At 51.2% G+C, this 25,456-nt stretch overlaps 1 long non-coding RNA gene across 2 annotated transcripts; it reads right to left on the bottom strand.

The window, feature by feature from the left end:
* Window positions 1-731: 731 nt before the first annotated feature.
* On the bottom strand, window positions 732-21,234 carry LOC109744471 (uncharacterized). 2 transcript variants are annotated; one of them, XR_012202777.1, is made up of 5 exons: window positions 20,523-21,234; window positions 20,274-20,428; window positions 19,181-19,271; window positions 1,334-1,496; window positions 732-1,204 (listed from the first exon to the last, which is right to left on the bottom strand). It is a non-coding gene; the product is annotated as an uncharacterized lncRNA (long non-coding RNA). The 2 variants fall into 2 exon arrangements; XR_012202778.1 differs by lacking the exons at window positions 732-1,204; window positions 1,334-1,496 and adding an exon at window positions 17,680-17,929.
* Between the last annotated feature and the right edge of the window lie 4,222 nt (window positions 21,235-25,456).

Raw genomic sequence — 25,456 nt, 5'->3', positions numbered from 1 at the left:
TCGCCGTTGCCAAGTGTCCCGCCGCTTGTACTGAAGTCGCATAGCTCAGCGCCACAGACTACGCGTAGCTACCCGAACCGTAACTCAAAGAGTTCTGACGAGACATCCATCTCCCTTGATGCCGACGCTCCACCATTAGGGAACCCATAGGTAAAGAAAATAAAAAAGAATCAGAGCTCGCATGAATGTATTTCTTCCTTACTCCTACGTATATCCTGAACGCATGCAGGATAAGCTTGACGACGTGTTGCCGTTCGTGCCTATGAGCCGCGGTATGGAGCAACTCTTAGACGAGGTGATGGAAAACATGGACCAAGATGGGCCGGCCACCAAATTCGCACCTCCGGTCAAGTCTAGTTCGGTGGCACAGCACACGCCCCTGGCAGCGAGTGATCCAGCTACGAATTCTTCAACTGTGGCAGGGAGCGATCTTGTCGTAAAACCCGCCTCCCTGGTGACAAAGCCCGCTTCTTTAACCACATCAATAGGCACCCCTAAAGTGGACAAACAGCGGTCATCGGGAACTATCAATGACAAGGATGTTGGGATAACTGCAAGGAAGCCAAGGCCGTCTGCTCGCGGTACGTGTATAGTACCCCCGCCACCTTTGCATGATTTGATTTTTTTATGCTTTCTTGACTCTTTCTCTTTTTGTCGCCTTTCTAGATGTCTCCAGCAAATCAACTAATCTAGAAGGCTTTTATTCCCCTGAGGCAAAGGAGCTCCGTCTCTTAATTGAGCAACACCAGAATATCTTTGCTGGAGAAAACACTCTGCTCAAGAAGCTCAAAGTCCCTCCAACTAGTAACATCTCAACACCAAGCCTTGTTCTCCCGCCCGGAACAGCAGCAAAGTACATCTCAATAGGACTCAAAGATATACAAGAGGCACTAAGGGAGCAGCCGATCAATGAGGAGCTAACCATCATGAAAATAGAGTCTGTGATAAGTATGTGGAAGATCACATATGCGAACGAGGTCCCGCCAGACCTTGAGATTCTGATTCGCCACCTTGAAGCAGTGGTGGCTCGTCTGGGCAGAAAAGGTGGTCTTGACACTTCCGACACATCGGCACCCGCGCCGGCGCAAGTGTCATCTCTGCTGGAGAAACTTGATGCAGCTCATGCAGGGATCACTCAAGGACTTCGCCGCCTCGAGAAGGAAGGGCCGCGCCTAGAGGGACGCCTTGCTGACCTCGCCTCCATCTGCAACAGACAAAATTAATTGGCCAAAGAACATCGGATGCTTGCCAGCAAACATCAGTAACTTGCCGAGGAATACAAGGCCCTCTGCGAGAAGGAAAACAAGATGGCGGCACTGGCTGAAAAGCGCACATGCGTCCTAGCTGACATGATGACTTCTAGCTCCCGCCATGTTGAAGCTCATGAGGATGCAGTCCGGAGTTCATCACAGGTGGCCGACTCGTACACAAGACGCCGTGCGGAGGTGGCTGCCTTCCTGGCCGCCGGCGGGACACTTCCGGAGATCGCGACGATCCTAGCATACAAAGCTCCTGAGTGAGGGAGCGGACTAGAGATCATAGACTGCTCTGCAAAAGCTGCACTTAGTTCAAATAGGTTCTATCTTAGTTAAATATAATTTGTCTTAGCTCGTCCAGAACAAAGTTTGATTAGTCCCAGTGAACTTTTGTATCATCGATCAATAAAATGATAGCTTTTGTGATATATCTCCTTTTTACTTTTACTCGCCGGGTCTTTGCTTCATACTGGCCATGGAGCTGCGTTGTATCAGCTTCCAACAACGGTGAGGCTAGCTAACCACAGCCTCCCTGGTGTATATGCTGCAGTCCTTCCGGCTCGTTGGACTCCACCAATGCTTGATGTAACAGCTTCGACTTGTCTTGCACTAGCCGCGACACTTTCGAGTGCACATCTAGACCTCAAAAATATATCCATCAATCTATCATATGTGCGGGTGTTCGTATGCTTATTTGTATGTCCGTCGTTGCGGCTGCCACGTATAACCGAGGCATATATTTCCGCTGTACATATTGCCGCCCTCATGCATGCATGTACGTACATAGGAAAAATTACCATGCACCACGTACAAGATTCAATCAAGAGATTAACTATTTCGTGCATGCACTAGTCCACCATGTGTGTACATATACTCTTCCCTGTTTATCCTGTACTCCCGAAAATTCCTTTTCGTTCAAAAAAATAACAATTAAGCAATTGGTCATGTAAGAGAGAGGAAAAAGAGTTGATCCGTATCTTTTTAGTACTTATTTAACCACTCCTTTTTAGTACAAAACTTCGTCAAACACATATGCTTTTACATATCTCAATAATATCAAGTTTCCTCTCTATGTGTTGAAAATTTTGAAGTTATGCTTGTTTTACCTTCCTATGCTAGTTAATTCTTGCTCGCATAAGTTGTTTGCTCACAAAATCACTATGCATAGGAAGCGGGTTAGGCTTAAATGTGATAGTCATATGCTTCATGATGCTCCCGTTATGTTTCAATTCTCTACATCTATGTGAGCATCATTGAAATCGTCATGCCTAGCTAAAAGGCATAAAAGAAAAGCGCTTGTTGGGAGACAACCCAGCACTATTACCTACTATTTTTGTGTGTTCACATGATTAATCTACTGTAGTAAGCATGTTTTATAGCTTTTGTTTCAATAAAGTGCCAAGTAAGACCTTTGGGGTAGTGTGGATGATAGTTGACTTGATTCTGTGCAAAAATAGAAACTTTTGTGCCTAGTAAAAGAATTGTTTAAATTCACTGGAATGTGATAAAATTCTGAATTATTTATGCATGATTGATATACAAATTTCCTATGTTGTCCTAATTTTTCAGAATTTTTGGATTTACAGAAGTGTGGTCATTGTTCAGATCATTACAGACTATTCTGTTTTTGACATATTCTATTTTCAATGCACAATTTACTTGTGTTATAGTTTCTATGGCTTATATTGGTCAATATTAATTGTAGAAGTTATAGGTTACATTAGGCATTGTTTGAGAAAAATTATGAATCTTGTCTTTGACAGTACCCAAGTCAACGATTTGTTTTATCATACTAACCCATCTCATGAAGTTCCCTTAAGTTTTGTGTGATTGAAGTTTTTGAGTTTTGGGTGAGATATCGATATGAGGAGAATAAGGAGTGGCAAGACCCTAAGCTTGGGGATGCCCAAGCCACCCCAAGGTAATATTCACAGAATAACCAAGCGTCTAAGCTTGGAGATGCCCCGGAGGCCGTCCCCTCTTTCGTCTTCAACATTATCGGTAACCTCACTTGGAGCTATATTTTTATTCGTCACATGATATATATGTTTTTGCTTGGAGCATCATTTTCTTTTATTTGTATTTTGTTTCTGATATTTAGAGTAATGTTTTATACCTTTTACTTCAATAAAAATATCAAGTATAGCCTTTGCCATGCTTATTTTGCAAATATATATGTTGTGTGTTTGAATTCTTTTGGAAAGTCCGAATGTCAAAAAATCTTGAAATTTTTACATAGTAAGACATAAAAATAATTCTACAGTGTGGTAAATTTTTAGAATTTTTGAACTTAAATAAATATGAATCTTCTTGCTTCCTTTATAGACTATCTGTTTAGACAGGTTGCTGTTATGTTTGCATTGTTTGCATATGTTTGCTTGTTTAATGATTCTATTTGAGGATAGGAGTATTAAATATGTAGAGGCATTTAGTATGCGATGTTAAATTATTATTTTAGTGATTTGTTACAGTATAGAATGATAAGGTTTTGAGTTGATTTATACTAACTTATCTCACGAGTTCTTGTTGAGTTTTGTGTGGATGAAGTTTTTGAGATTTAGGGAAACCGTGGTATGAGAGGAATTAAGGAGACACAAGAGCTCAAGCTTGGGGATGCCCAAGGCTTCCCAAATTAATCTTTCAAGAAGTCTCAAGCATCTAAGCTTGGGGATTCCCCGATAGGCATCCCACCTTTCTTCTTTAACAATTATCGGTTAGTTTCGGTTGAGCCTAAGTTTTTGCTTCTTCACATGAGTTGTGCTATTCTTGGAATGTCAATTTATTTTTCCTTGCTTGTTGTTTCAATAAAATACTTAAGATCTGAAATTTTTAAATGAGAGAGAGTCCTCACAAAGCTACCTATTTACTTAACTACTCATTTGATCTTCACTTATATCTTTTTAGAGTACTTTGTCATTTACTGTCTTTCTTCACTTATATCCTAAGGAGGTGTTTGGTTCAAGAATGGTAACGCAAATGTAATCGTATTGGGGTTACAGGGGCACTGTAAACGTAATGAGCAAAAGTCCAAACGTGTTTGGTTCAAATCTGAAATCGATGATAACTAGTTGGCGGCGGCTGGATCCCCGCTCATCGGCCCCTCATCCCAGCATCTACTGCGACGGCGGTCCCAGCTCCTCCCCCTGCTCATGTTGCGGTGGGCAATAGAACTCAACCGGAATTACGGGCGCCCGTGCTGCCGGCAGTGGCACCTCTGTTCATATGGCGCCACGGCTTGCCAAGGTTTAGAACGGGGGCAAAGACCGGCTGCGGCGCTGCTGCAGGGGAGGGGTAGCGAGAGGAGATCCAAGATGGAGTGGAACATGGATGGAGGGGTGAGTATCCGTGACTCGTGGGAGAGATTGCGGAGGCGGCGGTGCTGGACGATGAGCAGGAGGGAGCAGTCGTGGGGGGAGGAGGGATCATGGGTTGTAATCTAGTAACGCAACCCTTACCAGTGGAGGTTGGGCGGTATCCATCGAGAGCTGGCCCTGACCCATTTACGGAGGGACCTGATTACGAAGGCAAGTCACCGAACGCCTATAACGTTTTCTGTTTACAGTGTAAACAGGTAACGGGCAGAAATTGTCGAAACAAACACATACTAAGAGTAAATTGTTGAATGAGTTGAATATCATAAAGTTGAAATTGTATGTGCTTCATATGCTTGTATCATACCTAGTAGTAGCTTCACATCGGGTTTAGAAAGTGAAATCTATTGAAGCATGACAATCACGATATTGGCCATACAAGCAATTCATGTATTATTAGTATAAGGAAGAGAACTTTCACATATAAACATATTATCTTGGACATATTCTATGATTGTGAATACCCATTAATTATTTTCAAACTTGAGCAAATTAGTTGAAATTGGACAAGGAAGACAACGTAATGAGTTAGTTTGGGTATATTTGCATAGAAGTTATATTGTTATGGATCCTCCAACATGTGGTACTTGCTTAGGATCTTTTGCTAGCCAAAAATTTGTACTAAGTAGAGATACTACTTGTGCATCCAAAAACACTTAAACCCAATTTCTTGCCATGAGTGTCCACCATATCTACCTATGGATTGAATAAGATCCTTCAAGTGAGTTATAATTGGTGCAAAAAGTAATAAAAATTGCTTCTATATATGTATGATCTTTTAGTGCAAGGGAAAATAAGCATTATACCACCTTGTGATGGTAAAGAAATAAAAGCGATGGACTGCATAATAAAGGTTTCTATCACAAGGAGAAATATAACATGACGTTCCTTTGCATTAAGAGCTTGCGCATCCAAAAATAAAAAGCGCATGACAACCTCTGCTTCCCTCTGCGAAGGGCCTATCTTTTACTTTATGTATTTACTTTTATACAAGAGTCAATAAGTAGTCATTCTCATTTCAACCTCAATTATTCTCTAGTTGGCAAGCATTATGTGGTGGGGAAAGATCCAGGCACATATGGCCAGTCAAATATATTTGATCATGAATTATTATTATTGACCTGACAATTATCTCTATGACAAATAAGTTGGGAGGCGAAATTAAGCCCCTGTCTTTCTCTATGTTCGATGGATGCCATTTGTGCAAAAAATATGCTTTGAGTACTAGCAATCATAGAAGACTATATGATGATTGAGTATGTGGAACTCTTACATCGACTTTGAGTTGAATTGCAATTGTTTGGTGACTAAGAATATAGGTTATTAAGTTTCAAGAGAATGCATTGTTTGAATCATAACATGTGAATTGATTGCTACTTTATCATGATAAGTTTTATGAGAAAGAGTTGCTGTTATGATGCTAGGGAAAGTGATTGAAATTATCATTGATCAAACTTATACACTATGCTAGCATTCACTTCATAAATTATTTCTTTTATCATTTACCTACTCGAGGACGAGCAGGACTTAAGCTTGGGGATGCTGATACATCTCCAATGTATCTATAATTTATGAAGTATTCATGCCATGTTTACAACAATGTTATATGCTTTGGCTGAAATTTTATATGATTTAAATGGAACTAACCTGGACTGACGCTACTTTAGCAAAACTACCTTGGTGTTGTTTTTGTGCACAATTCAAAGTTCTCCATGAGGAAATATGCCCTAGAGGCAATAATAAAGTTGTTATTTTATATTCATGATAAAGGTTTATTATTCATGCTAGAATTGTATTGATCGGAAACTTAAATACATGTGTGAATACATAAACAAATACCGTGTCCCTGGTAAGCCTCTACTAGACTAGCTCCTTGATCAAAGATGGTTAATGTCGGGGATATCTAGCGACATATGCCAGGGGGTGGCTTATCATGGATGGGGACAAGAGTATGTTGCCGGGCTCTAGAAGCGAGAGTGAGAGTGACCTCGAACGCCTATGAGGTTTACCCAGGTTCGGGGCTAGCAGTGGAGATAACACCCCTAGTCCTGCTCTACGGGGTCTCCACATGATGACTATCGTCAATATAGTAGCTACAAGATTGCTCCTTGAGCTGTTTCGGCTAGAGGAGGAAGAAGGGCAAGGCTAGCTCTATCTTCTCCTTCTATGGGAGTGTGTAGGATGGCAAAGGTTCTGAACCCCTTGCATGGGGAAGCCTGGAGGGTTTATATAGGCATAACCCCTAGGGGTACAATGGTAATCTGGCCGGGTGTAGGACCCGGCCTTTCAGTGTCTCTAGGTGCAGGCTTCTCCGCCGGCTGCTGGGGCCCACTACTTGGTGGGTCCTGCCGGCTGCCGTGATCTTGAACCACAAGTAGGGCCCACCGCCTGCGGGCCAGGTTGACTGCTTTATACTGTAGCCTCGCCCCTGATGACGGAGGCTTTGTCGGGGGGTGCATGGCTATAGTCCCGCCGCCTGACGGGCGCTCACTGTAGCCAAACCGGGTCTCATCAGGTTAATGGCCCGCAGACTCCAAGGGGAGGGAGGGCCGCCTGCTAGGATCTAGCCCGCCCTCGACACCGTCTGCTGGGGGTCTGCCGCCTTCTTGTGGCTCGCGGATAGGTAGGGCCCGCCGCCTGCGGGCCGTACCGACCGCCCATCGTGGGATCATGGCTCCTTCTGACGTAGGTGATGTCATGAGTTGCATGGCAACAGTGCCGCGTCGGGCGAGGGTGTCCGCTTGGTATACCCGCACTGTGGCCATGTTCCGCCCTGGATTCGGGGGTGGCAGGTCGCACTGTAGCCATGCCCCATCTCGTCGTGGTTAAGTGGGTGCAAACTTTGAGGGGATGAGGGGCCGCCTACTAGGAGTCGGCTCCCTCGTGGACGTCTTCTAGTGCCTCGCTGTCATCCAGCAGCCGGCCTCCTAGACCAGCCGGCCCAAGAAGCCAGCCGTACTTCTGGGAGGTGTGAGGGGCGCAGCTGACCCCGATGTCTTGAAATAGCATGGGGTGCCGATGGGGATACCCGTGGTCAATTACTCCGACAGTAGTCCGTCAGCGTCCGGGGAACGGGGGTCCCCAGACTTGCCTGCCTGCGGCCCGCGGCGTAGCTCCACCAACGACCTGGTAGGGCCCATCTTCATCAGCAAACACTCAAGACCCTCATGAGGGGCCGAGCCTCACGAGGTGGATGACACAGGACCTTCTCAGGGGCAGCCTCACTAGGCTGGCTCACGAGGAGAGGAGAGATCAAGGTGAGGGGCACCTCGCGAGGTTTCTGTGACGTGAGCCATCACGACCAAGGCCAGGCGGGCGCCAGCGGGTGCAGAGTACCGGTTGCCTCTTTGGTGCTAAAGGCGCAGGTGCAGGCGAGGAGTCCCGAGGTATCAGGCAAAGGTTTCCATATCGGTGCAACGAGACCAAGACCAGCAGGACGGCAGGACGGAGGTCTTCACGGAGCCCATGACGGCGTCACCACCAGAGTCTTTGGCAGGCGAAGACCACCTTTTGTCAGGATAGCTTATACTAGTTGTGCCCCTTCAAATTGGCTGTTGTGGGATCCCTTCCCGCCTAAACATTTAGGAAGAGGACCGGGGCCTCTATAAATAGGACTAGTCACCACCATAGGAGGCAACTGATCTGCGACCGGATCCATTCCGCCAAGACCATCCTCACCAGCTCATAGAGCTCAAGAACACCTCTCCTCCTGAGGCAGTTCATCCCCTGTACTTGTCCATCCTCAGCCTACAAGGCAATCCACCACACCACACTGGAGTAGGGTATTACACCACAACGGTGGCCCGAACCAGTATAAACTCTTGTGTCCCTTGTTCTTTGGGTTCGACGAGCTAAGCCTTGGGATCGTTGAGAGTGTGATCGAGAGGGGAGAGAGATCTTCGTGCGCACCCCCGTGTTCGAACCTGAAGGGTTTTACCGGAACCCGTAATCCGACATTTGGCGCGCCAGGTAGGGGGTGCGCTGAAGCTTTTCTTCCGTCGACCCACGCTCCACTGCTCCACCGCGTCCATGGCGGATGCACGCCGAGCCCGCGCCGAGCGCCGGGCCACCCTGGCCGCTCGTGTCGCTCAGACAGCTCCTGTCGGCGGGCCTCCCCATCGTTCTCCATCACCCGCCGCCAACGCCGCCACCGACCCACCGGGAAATGAGCAGCAAGCATCATCATTACACCCCTCTGTGCGGTGGGACGGCCGCACCGCCACCCCGTCGCTGACTCCGGCCGGCTCATCGTCCCACGCTCGTCGCGCGCCCACGGACGCATAGGCCGCGCTGCTCATGGCATGCGAGCTCCTGTGCTTCCGCCCGGTCGACGATCTCTACGAGGACTGGCTGGACCGCATAGCCAAGCTCGCAAGCGCCGCTGGGGGCTCCCCCATACCATCTCTCTCCTGCCTCGCCCTCCCCCAGCTGTGAGCGACGTAGCTCGTGGAGCGCCTCTGCCACCTCCGCAACAAGACGGCGTCCTGGCACCAAGACGCGCGGCCCCTCAGCGCAACCCGCCGCGCCGGGTGCCCGCGCGCGAAGAAGGAAGCTGCCAAGAAGTTCCCCGACTGCGAGAAAACGCTCCTGCACTCCCGGCGCCACCGCGTCAAGACCGCGTGCTGCCTGTGGCGGCGGTGCGTGGGCATCAAGATCAAGCTCCGCCCCCGCGACGGGCCCTGGTGGCTACGGCAGGCTGTCGTGCCTTCACTCCAGAGCTGCGTAGCGTCGTTTGGCCGGGCAAGTTCAAGCCAGACCTGCCCCTGCGCTACGACGGCCCCCCCGACCCTGCGGAGTTTGTGCAACTCTATGAGCTGAGCATCAAGGCGGCCAACAGTGACGAGAAAGTCATGGCGAACTAGTTTCCCATGGCCCTCAAAGATGGTGCTCGCTCATGGCTCCTGAATTTGCCCCCGGGGTCAATCTCCTCCTGGGGTGAGATGCGCGACCGCTTTGTCGCCAACTTCCAGGGCACTCGCGACCGCCTGCCGGCCGCGGGTGACCTGCGCCGCATCAAGCAGCAGCCAGTAGAGACCCTGCAAAAGTACATCCAGCGCTTCAACAACGTTCGCCTCAAGATTCCCAAGGTGACGGACGAGGCCATCATTTCAGCGTTCTCTGATGGTGTCGGCGACGTCAAGATGAAGGAGGAGCTCGCCATCCACGAGGAGCTATGCATGGCTCTGGAGATGTTCAACATGGCGACCAAGTGTGCAAGAGCTGAGGAGGGGCGCCTCTCCCTCCTCGAGCTCCCTGTCACCGACCCGGAAGAGAAGAAAGCCAAGGCCAAGGACGTGAAGCGCAAGGGAGTAGCCGTGCTCGCGGCGGAGCCAGACACGAAGCGCGGTCGGGACCACCCCAAGTCGTCTAAGAACAGCCGTCCGTTCTGCGCCTTCCACAACGTGTACAGCCACAACACTGGTGACTGCCAAGAGCTCAGTCGAGATGGACGCTTCGGTCGACGCCCTGAGCACAATGACCGAGGCTACGGCCGAGGAGGAGGACGAAGTGGAGGACGCTGGGACGACTGCGTCCCCCGTCAGGAGTGGCGCCATCGGCCTCGCGAGGACCACCAGCAGGACCAGCCTCGTGAGGGCGCCTAGAGGGACCAGCCTCGTGAGGACCGTCCTCAGGGCAATGCCAGCCTCCCTCCATTGCCGCCACCGCCAAGAAGGAATGACGACCATCATCAGGACGAGGGGGCTGGGGGCTTCCAGGAGCCACGCGCTATCGCCTGCATCTTGGGCGGTGCTCAGGCCCCAGCTTCCCAGCGCATCTTCAAGCAGTTTGCTTGTGAGGTGAACGCGGCCCGCTCAGGTGGTCCAAGTGCGCCATCACCTTTAGCACGTCGGACCAGCTCAAATGCGCGGCTACTGCCGGTGCCCTCCCGATGCTTTGCTCGCCCGTCATCAGCAACGTCCAAGTCACCAAGACCCTCATCGACGGTTGCGCAGGGCTCAACGTCCTGTCCGTCGAGACATTCGATAGCCTCCAAGTGCCATACGATCATCTGTAGCCTACCAAGCCTTTCTCAGGAGTGACTGACGGCTCCACCACCCCGATAGGGCAGGTCCGCCTCCCTGTCACCTTCGGCCAGCGTAACAACTACCGCACCGAGCTCATTGACTTCGACGTCGCCCACATCCGTCTGCCATACAACGCCATCCTTTGGTATCCAGCATTGGCCAAGTTTATGGCAGTAACCCACCATGGTTACAACGTCCTCAAGATGCCAGGGAGCGGCGGAGTCATCACGGTCCCCTGCGAAGAAAGAGATGCGGTGTGCTCCCTTGAGCGCGCCTTCCAAGCCGCTGCGATCGAAGACCCTGACAAAGAAGGCACCTTGTACCCTCCTGTAGCCATCCCCAAGAAGAAGAAGCAGCTACTCCACCCAGGGCCTCAGGAGAGCGGCGTCTCTGGCGGCACCACCTCAAGATCCACGCCCGCAGTTGGGGCGCCTCCCTCCCTCACATAGGAAGGCGTGCCCGGCGCCCTCCTCGGGCAAGGCTCGGGGGCTCTCTTCTAGAGGGCCTCAGACCTAGCCAACATCACGAGGGAGGCGCTCGGGCACCATGTGGAGGCGTGCTTCGCCGCACGTTTCCTCCAGAAGGGCACTGGGCGAGGCGCGCCCGGTGTTCAGGAGTTCATCGTCAAGGCGACCAAGGAGCTTCAAGAGGCAAGGACCATACGCGGCGACCGCCGCCCACCACCGGGCATAGCTCCCCATCCTGGCGAGGACGGCGGGCTACGCGTCTGCGTCGACATTCCATGGCTCAATAGGGCCGCATCTCAAGAGCACTTCTGGCCTTTGCGCGTTGGTCGGTGTGAGGGTCCGCCTCACAGCTATGTTCGCATGCCATTTGGCTTGCCGAACGTGGTTGCCGCCTTCTAGCGCCACTTGCGAAGCGTCTTGGCGGCTCAGGAGGCCAGGCATCACGCAGTCTTGGCGGAGGTGGCGACGGTCCTCAAGGAACCACCCGAGCCCCCGGAGCCTCCTAAAGCTCAGGGCCCTGGTGGCTCGTGAGGAGCGACTCCTTCAGCGCGCACCTTCAGCTACTTCAACACTCCTTCGACAACGGTACCAGGTGACATTTTCCGGTTTACTCAGCTGGGAGCGCCCCTCGGGCTGCATCATTCCCAGGTCGCACGGGCCTGTCCCTGCAACATGGTATCCTTTTGCATGCATATATTATCCTGTTGGGGGCGCCCCTCGGGCTGCATCATCCCCAGGCCGCATGGGTCCGTCCCTGTGGCATGTATCGTTCTTGCATTTATCTGAACTAGGTTGTTTCCTTGCATGAGTTCCCTATGATTATCACTTGTTACACCTCGCGGCATCCCGCGTTGCTGACCGATCTCCTGTTTACCCCGTGACGAGAGTTCCACATATCGGCATGACACTTGTGCTCGGGTCCTTCCCTGCAACGCTGATAAACCTGAGAGATTGAGCTCTGGCTCGCGGCCCGCTCCGCGCACGTCCCCTCACCAGATCCTCGGTGCATTCGTCTCCTTGCGGAACAATCAGCAGCTGGGTAACCAACACGGTCACGGGCTATGTTCCCTCTTCAGCTAACTTGCAAGAACCTCCGGAGCACTACCTACAGGTGGTCCCGTTAGCTCATTCCTCCTCTCATGCGATTCGCTTGCGCATGAAATGGGGGGGCTCCTGAGCATCGCGCCTCAGGGGCTCTTACTGACTCTCCAGCCCTCAGCCCCTGGCCTTGACCACGGCATCGCGACCTGGCATACCAGCGGCGGCTGAGTCTTGCTCGAGGGTCGGGACCCGAGAACGCAGAGCATGAGAGGAGGAAGGTTCTAACGTGAGCCTGACCTGGTAGTACCATCGCCACCGACGCACGAGCCGGGCGCGGCACAAGGACTTGACCCAGGAGCGCTAAAGATAAGTCACGCAATCGAGCCAGTCCGGCGCTGAGACACAGAATTCCTAGCCCCAGCGGCCTTGCTACGGCAACGCCACCTACCTTTCCTACCTTCAGGGAGTTGCTTGCACGCTAAAGGGGACCTCTTGAGCATCGCGCCTCAGGAGCTCTCACCGGACCTCGGGCCGCTCACCTCCTGGCCTTGACCACGGCATCGCGACCTGGCATACCAGCGACGGCTGAAGCCTGCCTGGGGACTGGGACCTGTTAGCATAGAGAGCCAAGCTGCCGCAAGGTCGGAAAGGGGGAACCAAGCCGGAGCAAGATGTGCGAGCATAAGCTTTCATAATGGGGATGATATTAACATGAGAGGCGCTACAGATTCTTTACACACCCCCGTGGGGTTCATCTCGATTCCTCGCAGGGAACAAAAGGAGAAGGCTATCAGAAGCGGTATCTACGGGCGTCGCCGCCGATGTCATCATCAACAGTGGGCCACGGGAGGCCAACGCCAACCCCATCCAGATCAGCGGCAACGACGAGCAGACGCCTCTGCTGCGGTCCGGGCATGACGGGAGCTCAGGGGCACGTAGCTGTTGTCGCTCGTCTCCGGAGTCTCGTCAGGCTCAGGAGAACTTCTGGACTCCCAGGCGCCATCGCTGCTGCTGGAGGGGCCGTCGGCAGGACCTAGGGCGGGCTCAGCACAAGCCGCTCCCCCGTCTTGGCGGCCCCCTCCAGGGCAGCACTCCAGGTGACGGCCCGCCGCATCGAAGACCTTGAAGAACAGCATGGAGGCGCTATCGTACTCAAAGTGGATGGCGAGGGCCCCCTCTGCACGGTAGGCGCGGGCCACCTCCCCCATCCACGGGTCATGAAGATCTTTCCCGGGGAGACGACCTCGACCTCTGCTCCCGTCGTCGGGGCGTCACACTCAGCGTGTTGCAGCCACAGCTCGAGTGGCCCCCTCGGCGGCATCTCTGCGGCGAAGAATTGCGGGAATTGGATCCACGTGCGCAGTGGCATTGCCGCCCACACTACGAGTTCACGCGAGGAGCCCTTGGCGTGGGTTCGTGGAGCGGCGTCGCGCGTCGCCACGGCATGGCCCCCGCGGCAAGGGCGCGAGCGACGCGAGCCGCTGCCTCCCTCTCTGGAGCCTTGCGCCTGGGCGTACAAGGGCAGCGGGTAGCCAGGGGGAGGCCGCTCGTACCAAGGCCTCGTCACCTCCGGCCTCAAGACCACGTCGCGAGAGCGGCCCAACCTCTTCTTTGGCGGGAGTGGCCCAAGCTCTTCGCGGGGGGTTTTCCCCTTCTCAGCGGCGGAGAACCTCCATATCGGCGCCATGGGTGTCACAACAAGGCAGTAAAGCGAGGAGGAAGAGGAAGAAGCAGGCGGAATGGAGGAAGAGATGAGCAACAGGGGCTCCATTCCCCTCCTTATTTATATCCAGGAGGAGGCCAACCGTCGACCTCCACGATCGCAGGTAATGATGGCTTTTCTGCATGCACCAGGGACTCGTCAAGTCGGGCAGTTGCCGAGGCAGCGTGGGAAAGCGGAGACGCCCACGTCCCATCAATCACCATGCGTCAATCAAGGCCACAGGCAGTTGGGGCCCGCGGCGCTCTGCAGTTGCCCCTTGGCTTCGCCTCGAAACCAAGTACGAGGACGCCTTGGGCCCGGGGGCTACTGTCGGCGTCCTGGGAACGGGGGTCCCTAGACTTGCCTGCCTGCGGCCCGCGACATGGCTCCACCAACGGCCTGGTACGGCCCATCTTCATCAGCAAACACTCAAGACCCTCGTGAGGGGCCGAGCCTCGCGAGGCGGACGACACAAGACCTCCTCAGGGGTAGCATCACTAGGCTAGCTCACGACGAGCGGAGAGATCAAGGTGAGGGGCAACTCGCGAGGTTTCCGTGACGTGAGCCATGACGACCAAGGCCAGGCGGGCGCCAGCGGGTGCAGAGTAGCGGTTGCCTCTTTGGTGCTAAAGGGGCAGGTGCAGGCGAGGAGTCCCCAGGCCTCAGGCAAAGGTTTCCATATCGGTGCAACTAGACCAAGACCAGCAGGACGGCAGAATGGAGGTCATCACGGAGCCCACGGCAGCGTCACCACTAGAGTCTTTGGCAGGCGAAGACCACCTTTTGTCAGGATAGCTTGTACTAGCTGTCCCCCTTCAAATTGGCCATTGTGGGATCCTTTCCCGCCTAAACATTTGGGAAGAGGACCCGGGCCTCTATAAATAGGACTAGCCACCACCACAGGAGGCAACTGATCTGGGACCGGATCCATTCTGCCAAGACCATCCTCACCAGCTCATGGAGCTCAAGAACACCTCTCCTCCTGAGGCAGTTCATCCCCTGTACTTGTTCATCCTCAGCCTCCAAGGCAATCCACCACACCACACTGGAGTAGGGTATCACACCACAACGGTGGCTTGAACCAGTATAAACTCTTGTGACCCTTGTTCTTTGGGTTCGGCGGGCTAGGCCTTGGGATCGTTGAGAGTGTGAGCGAGAGGGGAGAGAGATCTTCGTGCGCACCCCCGTGTTCGAACCTCAAGGGTTTTGCCTGAACCCGTAATCCGACATAGTCCCTGAAGCTAGTGGGGTGTCGCGACTGAAATCAAGGAGCCTCAGTAGCTTTCTTCTCCGAGTGATTTGGTAATCTTGCTTCGTCCGCCTTCTGGAGCGGCCGTCTGTTAGGAACCGGACAAGGCTAGGCCGGCTGCCTGGTGAATTCGAATCTTCGCGATGGGGGCCGGTTGGCGAGCTAGCCGGGTGACAGGCTTGCCGACCGTTGCTCGTTCGCCACACGGCGCCAGCAGACAAGGCTGGCCTACCAGCCCACGCGCGTGACGGGTCATCGCCGTAGGCCTGGGCCCACCACTACAGGGCCTCAACGCGCGCACGGATCCGCTGCAGCCGAGGCAAACGGTTGCCCTTCCGGGGTGCTTTAATTACATGTCGTTATGGCGTGGAAGGTGCGGGGTCGTGGGGGAAGTGGGCGCAGTTAACCCCCCCCCCCGACGTCTTCCCTCTTCGGCTCCGCCGCTGCGGGCCTATAAGTAGGGGGAGGAGAGCGCGGCAGAACGCATGCACGCTCCCCCCGCTCTCCATCTTCTTTCTCCCACTGCTCTCTCGCTGCCGCTGTGCTGCTGCTCGCCACCGGAGCGCCATTGCAGCCCACCATTGCAAGACTTCTCCGAATCGCCGCGACCTCGTCCTCGCGCCGCTGTCGAGCAACCACGGCTATGGCATGCGGCGGTCGCTCAAGCGACTAGGATGGCTCCAACGTCCACGACGACCATCTTGAGTTCCTCTGCCAAACTCCGTCATCCCGGAGACGAAGGTGCCTTCGCGCGTGCCAACTGCTGATGCGCAGGGCAGTCAGGCTGAAGCGCCACTGGTGCCGCCATCTGGCGGCGAGTTGGTGGTGGGCCGGATTCCCACCCAGCACCCGGTGAGGGCAGCCTCAGCGCCAAGGCCGATGGAGATCGGGGCTGCGAGCTTGTCGGCACCCGATACCGAGGCCACCAGCGCTGCCCCACCAGACTGGACGTCTGGGGGTGGCACGGGTGTCCTGAACGTGGCTGTGCAGGACGTCCTGACCCATTTCAACACCCATGGCGCCACTCTCCAGCAATCCGTGCAGGAGTTCTTGGCAATGCGGACGGCCGTCCGGGTACGCTATTTGCTTCTTATTTTTTAATTCTTGTGATCTTCCGTGGGGGCGCGCCAGCGCACCCACTGGGTGTAGCCCCCGAGTTCCGGGCCAGCTGTTGAGCAGGCGGCTCGGAACTTCAAGGTGAGCTCCGAGTGCTGACTTGCTTTTTCTTCCGTTGTCTTCGTTGCAGGACTACCACAACCTCCGCGCGGCCGCCTACAACTCCCAGTTCCAGGAGCTGACCAAGCGGACCGCCGATCTGTCCGAGAGCCAAAGTAAGCACTTCGTGTTTCTTTCCGCGGGGGCGCGTCAGCGCACCCGCTGGGTGTAGCCCCCGAGATTCGGCCCACTGCTGAGCAGTCAGGCCGGATCTTCCAGCAGCTACTTTCTTTTGGTTGATATTGATGTCTTTTCTCTCTTTTCTTGGCATAGGCCGCCGCTGATCTATGGAAGCGTCTGGGTGAGGTCCAATCCGAGCTCCACACCAGGGAGCAGGAGTGCAGCCAGGCCGCCTAGGAGCATGACCGCCTGGTGAAAGAGCTGGCGGACCAGGCGGAGAAGCACAAGGCGGAGGTCCAGCAGCTCAAGAACAATGAAACTCATCTCAAGGCCGAGTTCGAGACTCAGCGCTCGAACTGGGCCGAGAGGGAGAAGTTCCTGTTGGACGGCTACGGCGATATCAAGGACATGATCAATGGTAAGCCACTTCTTTTGTCGTATAGCCGCCGACTATCGCAGGAGACGGCTTCTAGCTTCTAATTCTTTGATCTTCTTCTTGTGCAGAATTCTTTCCCGGTCACTCCGTTGCCGTCAGCCAGGCCATTGAGGCGCAGCGCGACCAGCGGAGGAGGGCGGGCGTAGACATTCCGCCGAATGCGCCTCGTAATCTTGGCGAGCAGCTCCTGGCCGTCAAGACGCGCTTGCAGCCGGCTCATCGTGTACGCCGCCGCCTGCAAAGCGCCGGGTCTCAGGTGCTGGCCGCCCTCTAGCCAGACGCTCAGGTTCCGCGCACCCCCAGTCGGACTGCCGACTGGCTGGAGGTCGCAGTCGGGCGCTTCGAGGCCGGGAAGGGTGCCGCAGCTTGGGCGGTCACTCGGATGGCCTTGGAGTTCGTCTAGGCCTGGTATCCGGGGCTGGATCTGGCCTAGCTAGCCACCTTCCGGTATGAGGCCGGGCCTGAACTGGAGGTGGTGAGCCGCGATCTCACCCATCGTGCGGCGGCAATCACCGAGTACGCCGACACCTCTGTCTTTATCCCATAGCTGGATGACGACGGTGTTGAGGTGCCGCCCAACTGGTTCAGGCTGGATCCGGCAGTGGGGGAGGACTTAGTGGAGGAGATAGCCTCCAGCAACGAGGGCGAGGAAGACAAGGACGAGGACGGCTGTAACACCCACGATGCAGCTATATCTCCCACGTGTCGAGGCACGACTTAGAGGCATAACCGCATTGTGGTTTTGTCGCAAGAAGGGTCATCTTCACACAATACCATGTAATGAACAAGAATGGGATAAAGAATTGGCTTACAATCGCCACTTCACACAATACATAATAAAATCATACATCATTCAAGATACACACATAGGTCCGACTACGGAACCAAAATAAAAGAAGACAACCCAACTGCTAGATCCCTGATCGTCCCAACTGGGCACCACTACTGATCAAAATGAAAAGAAACAACACAAGGAACAAGATCTTCATCGAGCACCCACTTGAGCTCGGTTGCGTCACCTGCACTGGTATCATTGGCACCTGCCACTGTTTTGGAAGTATCTGTGAGTCACGAGGACTCAGCAATCTCACACCCCCGAGATCAAGACTATTTAAGCTTAAAGGAAAGGATGGGGTAATGAGGTGGAGCTGCAACAAGCACTAAGCTTATATGGTGGCTAACATACGCAAATGAGAGCGAGAAGAGAAGCAACAGAACGGTCGTCAACTAGTAATGATCAAGAAGTGATCCTGAACTCCTACTTACGTCAAACATAACCCAGAAACCATGTTCACTTCCCGGACTCTGCCGAGAAGAGACCATCACGGCTACACACACAGTTGATGTATTTTAATTAAGTCAAGTGTCAAGTTCTCTACAACCGGATATTAACAAATTCCCATCTGCCACATAACCGCGGGCACGGCTTTCGAAAGATAATACCCTGCAGGGGTGTCCCAACTTAGCCCATTATAAGCTCTCACGGTCAACGAAGGATAAACCTTCTCCCGGGAAGACCCGATCAGTCTCGGAATCCCGGTTTACAAGACATTTCGACAATGGTAAAACAAGACCAGCAAAGCCGCCCGATGTGCCGACAAATCCCGATAGGAGCTACACATATCTCGTTCTCAGGGCACACCGGATAAGTCAAGCTACGAGTAAAACCAGACCTCGAGTTTCCCTGATGTGGCCCCGCAGGCTGCTCGGTTCGGACCAACACTCAAAGGAGCACTGGCCCGGGGGGGTCTAAAATAAAGATGACCCTTGAGTCTGCAGAACCCAAGGGAAAAGGGGATAGGTGGTAGCAAATGGTAAAACCAAGGTTGGGCCTTGCTGGAGGAGTTTTATTCAAAGCGAACTGTCAAGGGGGTCCCATAAATCACCCAACCGCGTAAGGAACGCAAAATCAAGGAACATAACACCGGTATGACGAAAACTAGGGCGGCAAGAGTGGAACAAAACACCAGGCATAAGGCCGAGCCTTCCACCCTTTACCAAGTATATAGATGCATTAATTAAATAAGAGATATTGTGATATCCCAACAGAGTTCATAAAATCCATGTTCCAACAAGGAACAAACTTAAACTTCACCTGCAACTAGCAACGCTATAAGAAGGGCTGAGCAAAAGCGGTAACATAGCCAAACAACGGTTTGCTAGGAAAGGTGCGTTAGAGGCTTGACATGGCAATATGGGAGGCATGATATAAAAAGTGGTAGGTAGTGCAACATAGCGATAAAGCGAACAACTAGCAAGCAAAGATAGAAGTGCTTTCGAGGGCATGGTCATCTTGCCTGAGATCCCGCTAGGAAGAAGAGCGAGTCCATGAAGAAGACAAACGGATGTAGTCGAACGAATCCTCACAACTCCGGAACGAAACCGAAGCTAACGAGAGAAGCAACCCGGAAAGAAACAAACAACATAGTAAACAACCATCACATAAACATGGCATGATGCACAACCAATTATGATGCATGTCCGGTTTAATGAGGCATGGCATGGCAAATGCAACAAACAACACTACAATTTAAGTGGAGCTCAATATGCAACGAGTTGCATATTGACGAAACACCACATTCCAAACATTTAGTTCGCTCTTGTTTATGTACCCAACAATATTAAATGTTGATTAACATGGCAAGAGGTGAGGCATAAGTAAACTAACTATTTAGGCAAGTTTAAATGAGGCCGGAACAACAAACAACAATTCCGGAAAATCCTCATATGCGTATTTCGAATTTGCAACTGTTCTGCCCTAAACACAATTTTAATGTTGTTAAACAGCAAAATAAAGTGCACCATGTTAAACTAGGCATTTTCCTACCCCATTTACATATAAAGTTTAATAAAATCCAAGCTACGGTTATTTAGTTATGAAATAAATCATTTTAACATATTATTCGAGCAAAATTAATCAAACAACATTTTAAACAATTTTAACATGGGCGAAAGTGGCATATAATTTAACTAGCTGAAATTCTAGACATTTTTCATATATAAATTATTTTAATCCGATGCACGGCTGTGAAGTTATTATATGCATGATGTATGAGGGGTTTTCTGCAAAACTGCACTCTCTGGATAATATGAAATTCGCAGCACGCCAAAAAAAATAGCAACGGGCTGAGTGCAACGCACTGTGCAAGCCCAGCAGTAGATCTGGCCCGAAGCAGAAGTGGGAGTGCAAAATAACAGGAAAAGACTAAGCATCAAAAGGGGCGGCTGGGACTCGAACCCCAGACCCCTCGAATGGATAGAGGCCGCGCTAGCCACTGGGCTAGCCGATATGCTTGCGGTGGAAACATAGTGGCAATTCTAAATAACCTCTACATGCCAGAACGGATCTAGGAAAGGATCGAAGCTTCGTTCATGGAGGTAGCTGCTCACAGCGGGGAAAACAGAGGCCGGCGGCCATGGCGATGCAGGGAGGTTCAGGCGGCGAAACTTGGTGAGGCAGCGGAGGCAGGGCTTGCCGCCGGCGTGGCCGGATGCGGAGGAAGGAGGTCCGGCGGGGGCGCGGATCTCCAGGGCATCGGAGCTCCCTGTACGAGCAGACAGAGAGAGAGAGAGATGTGAGGGAGAGATAGAAGGTGAAGGGGAAGGAAGAAACAGGGGCACGGGCGCGGCTTGGCTCACCGGAGCTTTGCCATAGGCGTGCGGGCACGGCGGCGTTGCCGGAGGAGATGCAGGCGACGGGGAGGGGCTGGACGAGGAGGAGGGCGCAGCCTCAGACGCTCGCGGGTACAGGGGCGCGCGAAGCAGTTCCAACTGGAGCTCGACGTCGAGGTTGCCGGGGCGGACGGCGCTGGTGTCGGAGACGAGCGGGACGAGGGACTGGCGAAGAACCCGGCAAGGCGGACGAGGCGCATGGCGTCGGGGACGGCTGGAGGCGGAGGGTGGCAGACACGGCAGCGGCGGCGCGGGCGTGCGCTCGATGCAGCGCTGCTGCATCCAACTGCAGAAGAACTACAGCGGCACCATGGCGGTCTCCTGTGAGCGAAAACAGAGAGAGGGAGGGGAAGATCGTGAGACAGAGAGGTAGAGAAGCAGGAGGGGAAAACGAGCGGGGCTGTCAGGGCACTCATCTCCGGCGTTGATCCGGTCGCCGTTGTCGACCGGCCGACGAGGCGGGGTCGAGGGTGATGGGGAGCTGCGGTAGCAGCTCGGGCAGAGGCAGATGCTCGAGGAGGGATCGAGCGAGAGGAGCTCGGGCCTCGGTTGCGGGATTGGGTGGATCGAGGGAAGGAGGTGGTTGGCCCGATCGGGAAATCGAGGGAGAGAGGGTGGATCTGGAGGGATCCCGAGGTGGGAGATGCTGGCGGCGGCGGGATGGGACTGATGGGGCAAGGCTCCTAATTTCTAGGGTTGGACTAATATATATCTTATGGGATTAGATTAGAGGCTATTTGGGCCCTCCGATTTAAATCGGACGATCGAGAAAAATAGGCTAGGAGAGTCCAACAAAGAAAACGGTGATGTTTTATAGATGTTTGGGGATGATCCGGACCTAACGGTGACGGTAGTCCGGTTCGGGTTCGGGAAAGTTTCGGACACGGGCGAGGGGGCGATGCACTGTGTAAAGAGGGACTCCGGTTTAAGCAAGAGGGAAAACGAAGAACAAGGTTGGTCTCGAAACGGTCAACGACGACAAGGGGGAAACGCGGCAACTACGAACGAATGCAAGTTTTAAAAACAATGACGACAACGAGTGCCGATGCAATGCGGATGATGCGATGATGAATGCAACAAACAAATAAAACACACGGCGGTCACGCAAAACATGGCAGGCGTCTGGAGCGTCGGTCTCGGGGCGTTACAACACTCCACCACTACGAGAGGATCTCGTCCCGAGATCTAGGATGGCACCGGGGAGAAACGGAAGAGGAACAGGTAAAACAAGTTGCTTCTTTGACAAACAAGTGAAACCACGAACCTTGAGAGATGGAACGAATTAAAAGAGAGAATACAACGAAGATAAACAAAGTTGAAAACAATCCGTTAGGAAAGAGGAACAAGGAACATCATGTGAACTTTTGAGTTTGCAAAGCTATGAATGACGAGAACAATGGACGGGAAGTACATGCAAGCACTCCGGTTGAAACGAGATGTACAAGGAACAATAATGATCAATTACGATAACTCTCCGGTTGGAAAAAATGGAAGGGGTAGAATAAGGACTTGGCAAAACGAAAGCACTTGGATGAGACTCCGGTTAAAAGAGGAATGATAGACACCAACACTCCGGTTAAAATAAGATAAAGAAGGAATAAGAATGATATAATTTGGACATCACTCCGACTGTAAATGGAAGGAATTGAACATGATCTTGACAAGATGAGAGGATACTCGATGAAATCAACAACACACTGCCTCCGGAACTAATGAAAGAATGGCACAAGGGGTAAGAAGGATTTCAGACAGCACTCTGGTTGAGGAAGGAGACGAAACTTGATAAGATGAGAGAACTCGAATAAAAACATGACACTCCGGTTAAATGGATAAGTAAGAAAAGAACACGATCCTCACAATTCGAGATGATGAGCGAAGAGAGCAACATCACCATGCCTCCGAAAGAAAAGAAAATAGAAGATAGATCATAGGAATAAATAATGTAGAAGAAAATGACAACTTCTACCACAAATGAGCTTGGAAAGCATCCTTCCAAGAAGGTAATAACGGAGTTGTTGGGAAATCAACAATGAAAAGAACAAGCTTGTAGTGGGCTTATGGAACACATCTCAAAATTATGAGGTGACAAACGGCCACTAAAGGAAGCCATTGGTTTGAGTGAGAGCACCAAGGCGATGAAAAAAAACTTCTTTCACCAAGAGGATAGGAGAAAACTTGGATCATTGATAAGTACCATAATAGCAACATTCCTTAGGGAAGGCTTTAGGTGAAACATGACACAAGATAAATCCAACGAATAGATTGGTGGATTTAAAATATCTCATTCTTGACAACATGTGAATCATGAAACGCGAACTCAAATTGTCAAGAATGACATAACACCACCTCAAAAGATAAGAGAGAAGGAATTGCACTTCGGAATGCAAGATGAAGAATGCTTGAACTTCTCAAAACAAACATGTGTTGAGCACCATGTTTATTTTAGAGTATAGCTTGACGGATCTTGACTCCAAGAGAATTCTTGACGAAGAATTGAAGAATGAAAAGAATCCTTGACGAAGCAGCATGTAGATCCTCCATGAAGAACTCCGGTAATAAAAGGATGATAAAAGAAAGAGGAGTTGAAAACACAAGGTGAAACCTTGCAGTGATAAGATGAAGCTTTGAAATGATACAACCGAGAAAACTTGGAACTCCGAAAAGAAAGATGAACAAATGAAATCAAGAATTTTGATGAACCTCCGGAATAAGGAATTGAATTTACTCGATGAAACAAGAATAAGAATTACATTATGCTCATCCTTCACCACTTAATTGATGACAAGCAGCGGATTTGGCATACTACTTATTCTCGTAGAAAGGATTAAGATAGATATGGCGCAAACTTGGGAAGGACTTCAACGAACCACCGGTAGGATTGAAACAACGAATAAATTTATATGATAACCAAGGAAGAGAACTCTTGAACGAACCATCGTAAGAATTGAAAACAATTGAAGAAAAGAAGACGAAACACCGTAAGAATTAAAGAACGCGCGAAAATACTCGAGGGAATTTAGATACATGAGAACGAATAGATCACGAGCTGACTAGAGGATACTTGAACGATGCACCGGGAGAATATGGAGATGAACGAAGAGACAACAATTTAGAATAATTGGAGAACGAATCTGAAAACTTAGAACGAAGAAATCTTCTGAAATGATGGCCTTCGGATAATCAAACTGAAAAGACTCATGAATTGCTCTGGATGGGTGAAAAGAATTCTCACAATCGAAAACAATTATGAGAGGATGGCATCAAGCTAGAACCATGAATCTTCAAGAGAACGGATAAGATTCAAGAGAAATTCTTCTTCGTTCTTCAAATGTTGAGAATGATGACGAGAAACACCACCAAGAATTGTTGAGGCACTCCGGAATGAAAAATTGGAAAGGTTGAACCAACGACGAAAAGAATTTGAAAGATCTTGGAGAAAGACATTTGACTGATGATAATTCATTCTTACGTCAAACTTTGCAATGAATTTGAGAATAACTCCAGAAAGAATTAGAAGAGTTAGGTAAGATCCTGGGAAAAGACCTATGGGTTAGGGCCCACTCAAAAGAAACACCGTTGAAATGATTACTTGAAAAGGAGATTGCACCGGTTGAATTAAATGGCTTGAATGAGGTAACAACCTCGAAATAGTTAGAATTGATGCGGAGTGGAAACACGAATCTTCAGAGATATCTTCAGCACTCCGGAACAATTGAATAGCAAGCGGGGAATGATTAAGAGATATACCGGCATGAGAAAGCATTTGGAACGAGGAAAAGAATACGATCAACACTGAAAGCTTGAATTGAATTCACCGGAGAAGAAAAAGAACGAAGAATAATAAACTTGAAGAACAACTTCATGAGAACCACCGGGTAAGCACATTGATTGAAAAGAATGAAGGGGCTTCACATGAATAAAATGGATACTTGATTAAGAAATCTGAGTCCTTGAAGAAAAAGGGTGGGAGGGCGGGAAAACAAACACAACTTGGAAACGGATGAAACGAACAATGTTGGGAAACTGAGAGGTGATCTTGCGAATGTTGAAATGATTGGATCCACTTGAAGAGAAGCACGCCGGTTGGAAAAGAAATTACCATGACGACCTCGATGATCAAGAAGGATTAGTATTCACATAGCAATATGAGAACACCCTTTAGGAAAGGTATGGATTCAACATTTGACTTCGAAGCAACTCGAATACCACAAAACAAAACAAAACAAAGGATTTGGCTTGCAGAATAAGCCGGAACAACCATATGATAGAGATTTCGTCCGAAGTTTTCGTGGTGGGGCCCACACGGGCTCGATCGTACAGCACCATCATGTACAAGGCAGTGCACATGACATACGAAGCGTCCCCGAGTCGGCATAGCCAAGGACTCTTTAAGACACTACGAGACCACTGTAAAACCAACCGTGGAAAGGCGGACCACTAGACGTCGAACCCCAATCTCATATCATGCATTTGTCGAAAATATATCTTAGGAGCTACTTGAATTCCCACTTATAAACTCCCGAAACTTTCTGGTTATGCAATCAGGTGTTGGGGATACAGGGGACACAAAATATATATCACCCAAACTAACAATACCTAGATCCAGTTGTATCCATCCGTCAAAACATAACCAAGAAATCTTCGGAAATCGTTTACCTCAACCTTCGAAAAGCATCTGTTATACGAGTTATGGCAATACTCCCGAACTCCCTCCCTAGTACTGGGTGGCGTCGAGGTGATCTCACCAACAACTGCATAAAAGAGATTTCGATGTCGGCGAAACTAAGGTATTCTAGAACTGCAACGATAAAATTGTGATGACAACACCTCGGAGCTCAACTCCCCGGGACACTGCCACAACCCCTAAATGTCAGGAGGCACCAAGAACAATGTTCTCGTCA

This window comes from Aegilops tauschii, chromosome 2, assembly GCF_002575655.3.
Source record: "Aegilops tauschii subsp. strangulata cultivar AL8/78 chromosome 2, Aet v6.0, whole genome shotgun sequence".
Classification (NCBI taxonomy): Eukaryota; Viridiplantae; Streptophyta; class Magnoliopsida; order Poales; family Poaceae; genus Aegilops; species Aegilops tauschii.
This window is presented reverse-complemented; position numbering and strand designations above follow the sequence as displayed.